Source organism: Mus caroli, unplaced genomic scaffold (assembly GCF_900094665.2).
Source record: "Mus caroli unplaced genomic scaffold, CAROLI_EIJ_v1.1 scaffold_1822_U1_1, whole genome shotgun sequence".
NCBI lineage: Eukaryota > Metazoa > Chordata > Mammalia > Rodentia > Muridae > Mus > Mus caroli.
Genome location: NW_018391066.1, coordinates 54,852 through 62,685, shown reverse-complemented (window position 1 = coordinate 62,685; position 7,834 = coordinate 54,852). Strand labels below are relative to the sequence as shown.

Below are 7,834 nucleotides of genomic sequence, written 5' to 3'. Positions count from 1 at the left end.
GCTGACACCATTGCATACACTAGCAAGATTTTGCTGAAAGGACCCTGATATAGCTGTCTCTTGTGAGACTATGCCGGGGCCTAGCAAACCCAGAAGTGGATGCTCACAGTCAGCTAGTGGATGGATCATAGGGCTCCCAATGGAGGAGCTGGATAAAGTACCCAAGGAGCTAAAGGGACCTGCAACCCTATAGGTGGTACAACATTATGAACTAACCAGTACCCTGGAGCTCTTGACTCAAGCTGTATATGTATCAAAAGATGGCCTAGTCGGCCATCACTGCAAAGAGAAGCCCATTGGACTTGCAAACTTTATATGCCCCAGTACAGGGGAACACCAGGGCCAAAAAAAAAAGGGAACAGGTTGGTAGGGAAATGGGGGAGAGGGGGGAGGGTATAGGGGACTTTTGGGATAGCATTGGAAATGTAATTGAGGAAAATACATAATAAAATATATTAAAAAAAGAAAAGGAGAAACAGAAATGTTCATAGATTAAATAAGTCAAAACAAATGCCATGTGTATTAGGTACTTTACTGTTAATGTGGTAAAATATCACAATCAAATGCAACTTATATATTGCAGCTTAAGTTCCAGAGTGAAGGTGCGTAGTGACAAGGGAGCCATGGAGAAAGCCAATATCCAACTACATACTGGCTACAAGATGTGTACTATCATACAAATGTACATACACAATCCTAAACAGCACATCTACACTCAACCTCTCCCATCATGGCTCACAGGGCTAAGTAGCAGAGGAGGTAGCAAGTTTGTCAGAGCCAATTGGGATGACAGACATCAAGGAAAGAGTGCCTTAAACACACAACAGGACTGACAGATGTATGACCATACAGAGACTGTGGTAGTACACATAGGGCCTGCACAGGTCCAAGTCAGATTGGGGGTCCCAGAACAGAGAGGTGAACTGGACAGGAGCTACCATACCTAACCTAGTTGAGAACTTTTCACTAGGTAAAAATCAGTTATTTTGCAGTTGGAGTATCTATAAACCACTCTAAAGGACAAACTCCATGCCCAATAGTAGATGGCCAACATAAAAGAAATTCAATGGTAATTTTGGAGATGGTTTGTTTTATAATTCTTTCGGTATTTTTTAACCTTATGGATCTTAGTATGCTTTCCCATTATGTGCTTTTTATAAGTTTTGTAATATATGCCTGTGTATTTCTGCTTGTATATGTATATTTTTTCTTGCTTGTTTGTTTTGCTTTATTCTGGTTTTATTTGCCTGTTTGAGAGAGGGGGGGAGGAGGAAGAGGAGGAGGAGGATTGGGGGTTTGACAGGTGGGGCCTTAGGGAGGATCTGAGAGGAGATGAGGGAGGGGAACTGTTATTAAATGTATTGCATGGAAATTTTATTTTCAATAAAAAGTAATAAAGACAAAAAAAAGAAAAATAACTGAGTTTGTTTAGTTTAAATATACTTAATAGAGAAATGATTCACAAATTCTTCTGATATATGATGGATAGTGCATTTAAAATATTTAATTGGAAAGTTTCCTGTGACAGAAAGAAGTAGCAGCACTCGGCCTCACATCTCATATCTCTGCCAAGGAAGATTATAGAGCTCAGGAGTATTCCACCTACAGCTTGCATGAAATGTGGCATATCTGACCACTAAGTGAAAAACTGCCCATTGCCTTGTCTGAAACCAGGACCCTGTACAAATATGGAAAAGCAGGGCAGTGAGAAGTTAGGTTTCACTTAGACAAGGTAAGCTGGTCCCCGCAAGTTTCTACTTCACAGGAATGTCTTTCAGATCTTCTGGGCCTGTCAGCCAAATCCTGATGCTACCCTAGGACTTCTTTCCACAATGAAATTGAGACTATCCTTGCTGAACAAAATAGTCAATAAGTGACTGTCATTTTTCTGAGATACAGGAGATGCTTAGTTTGCACTTCACTCTACTCAGGTGAAATGCATCTTTACTAGATCTCTAATGGCACTGACAAGTAGGCTAAGGACACCTTTCACAGTTTAATAGCAACAAGTATAATATCTCAGACACCAACATTTCAATTGGCATATCAGTTCGCTTCCTATGGAAAACGCTCGTGTCAGGACTCACTTTTCTTGAGCTTCTTCTATGTCTAGACTCAACTTGCCACAGCCTGCACTTACCGAAGAAGCAGTGATCCAGTGCAAAGTGTGGTCTCTCTAAGACGTGCAGACCCAGAGGCCTGCAGGGATAATCAGCAAGGACCTAAGGCAGGAGAGAAAATTGTGGGAGGGACAAGAAACAAGAATAATGAGAGAAAGACGGATCAAGCTTTGAAAAACTTTATTCTGGGATGGGAATACAAGAAAGAGGAGGCTTCTGGGGAGGGGGATAGAACCCGGGGTCTCTCCGAAGATCTGGTAGCAATCTTCAGCTTCTGGAACCAACGGTCACAGTATCCTCTATAGCCACAAATTCTCTTTCTGTTATGACCACAAATTTTCTCTCAGGGCTGTTTATGTGAGCTAGAAATTTTCCACAAGGCCATGGCTGAGGCCATGTCTCCGAGCATCTCCTTCCTTTTAATTATTTTCACTTAGGCCCTTAGGAACTGGGATGATCAATAATAACTGGGGGGCTATTCCAGCTCAAATACTCAGAGCTTTTGTGGTAGCTCTGCCTCCCACAAAAGCATACGAAGATTTTAGTTCTAAATATTTAGTAATTAATTTCTCTATTGACAGTGAAATTTCCTCCAGCAAGTATATCCAACAACTTAGTGTTGTTTACCATTATGACAATTTCAAGGACTTCCTATACTGTTAGTGTAAAAAAAGTGTGGGTCAGGGACATAAGACCAATAGAGCTTCTCTATCATCATTGTCATGACACTCTATACAAACTCACGATCAGCATCATTCTTTGTCACAGCATCAGAATGTCTCATTAACCACTCTGGCAGCTAGCATTCATCTTCAGCATCCTGAAGAAAAAACACAAATATGCCCTCTTCCCCACACTCAGTGTTCCTTGGCTTCAAATTTTTAAAATTTTTGTGGTGTATGAGGATATGATTCCCCATTTGTTGTTTGCAAAAGTCAATTTTTCAGAGTGCTATGTGTAGTTCAAAATTTTCTTCTCCCATGGATTATAAGGAATTCCAGTTTTATGTTCAATTCCAAATTCCTTACAAAATTGAATAGTTGATTCCAGTATAAGTAGGGCCATTATCTGTCTTGATGATTTTAGGCAATCTCATAGCAATAAAACCCATGAATCCTGAACCAGTGTCAATATATGTCATGCATATATTTAAATTTTTCAAATTCTGAATAATGAGTTATACCTATTTGCCAAATATGACTGGGCATAAGGCCTCATAGATTAACCCCCAGATGAGGAACTAGAAACAATGTAAGACAGTCAGGACATGATTTTACCATGATTCTAGCTTGCTCCTTAACGATCTTATTTCAGAGCCTTAAGGTATGACTAGAAAGATGAAATTTATTATGATCACATTTAGCCAAAGCAATAGGATCTGAAACTAAAGCTTCTTCTCTTAAAACTCTGTCAATACAGTTGTTGCCTGCAGCTAAAGTTCCTGGAAGATCAGAATGATCTCTTATATGACCAATATAAAAAAGTTTTTTTTTTTTTTTAACAAGAATGGTGTTTGTGACACAACACCTCCAGTAGGATCTGTGTGACAAGTTTCAGACTCAGACAATTGACCTCAAAAGGTCCTGTAGATGTATGACTTGTATTAAAAATCAACAAATGTAAGGGCAAAGAATAATCTATATAAGTAACAAAATGTTTTTCAGTAGCACTTTCTATTTGTTGTTAAGGCCAACAACCTTTCTGAAGTTAAAACTTGAGGAGATGTAGGATCAGCACTCCCCTAAGAATATCCAATATGGGTTTTAATTCTCCTGTAGTAAGCTTTAAATAAGGACGAAGCCAAGTAATATCAGCTAACAGTTTTTGAAAATCATTTACAGTTTTTAAATTGTCCCTATGAATAATTATTTTCTGAGGAAAAAGTGCTTGATCTGTAAGCCTAAAACCTAAATGATTATAAGGATCTGGAGTTTGTAATTTTTCTAAAGCTATTTGTAATCCGTTATCAGATAATGCCTGTTGTAAATTTCTATAACATAGAAACAAGTCCTGAGAATCTTTCCCTGTTAGTAAGATATCATTCATGTAAAGGATAATATATATTATTTACCATTTCTGTCTTATAGGCTGAATGGCTTGTGCCACAAATTTTTGACATAATGTAGGACTGTTAGCCATACCTTGAGAAAGAACTATCTATAGATACCTCTTCATTGGCTCTTTTAAATTAATAGAATGAACACTAAGAGCAAATCTTTCACAATCCTAGAGATGCAAAGGAATAGTAAAAAATAATCTTTCAAATGTAAGACTATTTATAATATCCTTTATGAATGTCTCCACTTGCTTGATATTTTTCTTCATTACAATGATGGTTGAGTTAAAATCTTGAGCTTGTGATTGAATTGTAAACTACAGATAATGGAACATTGGAAGGTAACTATATTTTTAAGTTTCTTTTCCAGTATTAGAGAATGCCCATAATTCTGAAAAACAAAACTCACTTTAAAAAATCCATTACCATATTGTTGTTCCACCTATAGGGTTGCAGACTCCTTCAGCTCCTTGGGTGCTTTCTCTAGCTCCTGAAATGAGGGCCCTACCCCCAGAGCTCATGTCTCTAGTTGCATATGTAGTAGAAGATGGCCTAGTCGGCCATCATGGGAAAGAGAGGCCCCTAGGTCTTACAAACTTTATATGCTCCAGTACAGTGGAACGCCAGAGCCAAGAAATGGGAGTGAGTGGGTAGGGGAGCAGGATGGGGGAGGGTATAGGGAACTTTCAGGATAGCATTTGAAATGTAAATAAAAAAATCTAATAACAAAATTTTAAAAAATCCATTATCTTTAAAAAATCAAAGTTTTCACTAACCTGGGACAATGGGGATTCACAGAACCTAAGCTACAAAAGAGGGACCGTGCAGGCAGTAGACCTAGACTCTTTACACATTCGTAGCAAATGTGAGCTTGACCTTCATATGGGTCCTCTAAGTAGTGGAGTGAGGTCTGTGTTTGTCTCTTTTCCCTTCCATTGGATCCCTGTCCCTTACCTGGTTGTGAGTCAGTGGGAGATGATGTACCTAGACCTACTGGGATTAAATACCTCAGGGTAGGATTGTAGCCAAGGGGGACACTGCCTCTCCTAACAAAGTGTGTAGAAGGTGTGAAGGAGGGTTTGTAAGGATGGGAGTAGTTACAGCGAAGGCTCTCATCGGGATGTAAAGTAAATAATTAAATAAAATTTAAAAAAAAAATGAATAGCATGCAGTTCTTCCAAGACAGATAACATATGACACCTGAAAGAACAGGGAAATGCCATAACCTATATAAAAAATAAACTAGTTAATGAAGTGTTTCCACATAGTTCAGGAATAAATACAATAAAATTGCAAAGAAAACCTTAGCCATTGACATTATATATATTTAACGGTATTTGATAAATCAACAAAAGTTTCACATTAAAATCTTTCTTTTTTAATTTTCTTTTAGTTTTTGTCTTATGTTAAGAGCATAAGATTTTTTTTTTCAAATTCTTTATTCTGATATCTGTGTCTATATTTAGAGTTGTATTGTTGTACAAGGAATGTTAGAAGAGTATGTAAGGTTTTTGATGATCTGCCTCTTGTACTAATAACCTGTGTAAAAATCAGTTTTATGAGACACAACAAATATGGCGGCTACAGCTGCTACACTGATGAACGCTGAGGCGGTGGCGGTGGCGGTGGCGGCGATAGCAGTGAAAAGGACTGTGAGGATTCCTCGTTGCGGTTGTCAGGAGATATAACAGACTTTCAACTTAAAGAAAGAAAGAAAGAAAGGGAAAAAAAAAAGCACCAAGATGGGTGAAAAAAAAAAAAAAGAGCCTTTGGACTTTGTAAAAGATTTCCAGGAATACCTGACCCAGCAGACGCATCATGTGAACATGATTTCGGGATCAGTTAGTGGGGACAAAGAAGCAGAGACTCTTCAGGGAGCTGGAACAGAGGGCGATCAAAATGGCCTTGATCACCCGTCTGTTGAAGTTTCCCTGGATGAAAACTCAGGAATGTTAGTAGACGGGTTTGAAAGGACCTTCGATGGGAAGCTCAAGTGTCGGTACTGCAGCTATGCCAGCAAAGGAATGGCCAGGCTCATTGAGCACATCAGGATCCACACAGGCGAGAAGCCTCACAGGTGTCACAATTGTCCATTTGCATCTGCTTATGAGCGCCACCTTGAAGCCCATATGCGCTCTCACACTGGGGAAAAACCATACAAATGTGAATTGTGCTCCTCCCGCTGCAGTGACCGAAGTAACCTGTCCCACCATCGAAGGCACAAACATAAAATGGTACCAATTAAAGGTACTAGGTCTTCCTTAAGCAGCAAGAAAATGTGGGGGGTTTTACAAAAGAAAACAAGCAATCTGGGGTATAGCAGAAGAGCACTAATCAACCTAAGTCCACCTTCCATGGTGGTCNAGAAACCAGACTACCTTAATGATTTTACACANNAAATCCCAAATATTCAGACTGACTCCTATGAAGCTATGGCTAAAACTACACCAACTGGTGGCCTGCCAAGGGACCCCCAAGAACTCATGGTTGACAACCCTTTGAATCAGCTCTCTACTTTAGCAGGACAGTTGTCCAGTTTGCCACTAGAAAACCAAAACCCTGCCTCTCCTGATGTAGATGCCTGCCCTGATGAAAAGCCTTTCATGATCCAGCAGCCCTCTGCCCAAGCAGTTGTCTCTGTTGTGTCAGCAAGTATTCCTCAGAGCTCCTCCCCCACAAGTCCGGAACCTTGGCCATCGCATAGTCAGAGGAACTACAGTCCAGTGGCAGGGCCCAGCAGTGAGCCAAGTGCCCACACCAGTACTCCTAGCATAGGAAACAGCCAGCCAAGCACTCCAGCTCCAACCCTGCCGGTGCAGGATCCTCAGCTTCTACATCACTGCCAGCACTGTGACGTGTACTTTGCAGACAATGTCCTTTACACTGTCCACATGGGGTGCCATGGGTATGACAGCCCCTTTCAGTGTAATGTATGTGGGTCAAATGTAAAGACAAGTACGATTTTGCCTGTCATTTTGCAAGAGGGCAACACAACCAGCACTGAACACAATCAACATTGTTCTCACTTGGTTTGGCCTTTTGAGAGTTTGTAGTTTGGTTTTTAGTTTGATCATCCCTAATAAGGTATATGCTAATTTAAAATTTATACATTCTAGTCTATAAAATAGAAGTTTGATAGTGAGAAAGGGTTTTGTTAACTTTTCATAAAAGTCTGGTCAGGGTTATTTATGCATTAGATAGTTAGATGCATTGCTGTCTTTTTTATTTAGACCTATGAGAGTTAAAGTACAGTTGTAATCAGTTTCCTACACTTGTCCATAAGGACTCCCAGGGTTATCTGTACTCCTGATGCTTCAGGATATACATTACAGCTAATGTTCTTTCTGCCATATGTNAAAATGGCACACTTCNCATAAAATCTTTTATAACATTTCAGTNTTTATAGACAAACTGCCTTTAAGTTTGCTCCTAATTAAAATACCATTTTCATTCACATAACTTAAGTTGAATTAGTTTCATTACAACCAAAACCAGTAGTTTTTTCAGTGTAATAAATATTTCTCTCAAGGAGAAGCATAAAACAGTTCTTTTCAAATTTAAATTATAAAATGAAAATCTTGGAAGTTGAAATTTGGGGCTAAATTGAAAATTGTGTTTGGTATTTGAGATATCTGTTCATTTAATGTGTAAACATGTT

At 39.1% G+C, this 7,834-nt stretch overlaps 1 pseudogene; it reads left to right on the top strand.

Moving 5' to 3' along the window:
* The first annotated feature begins 5,918 nt into the window (after positions 1–5,918).
* LOC110288974 lies at positions 5,919–7,211 on the top strand (annotated as a pseudogene).
* Positions 7,212–7,834: the final 623 nt, after the last annotated feature.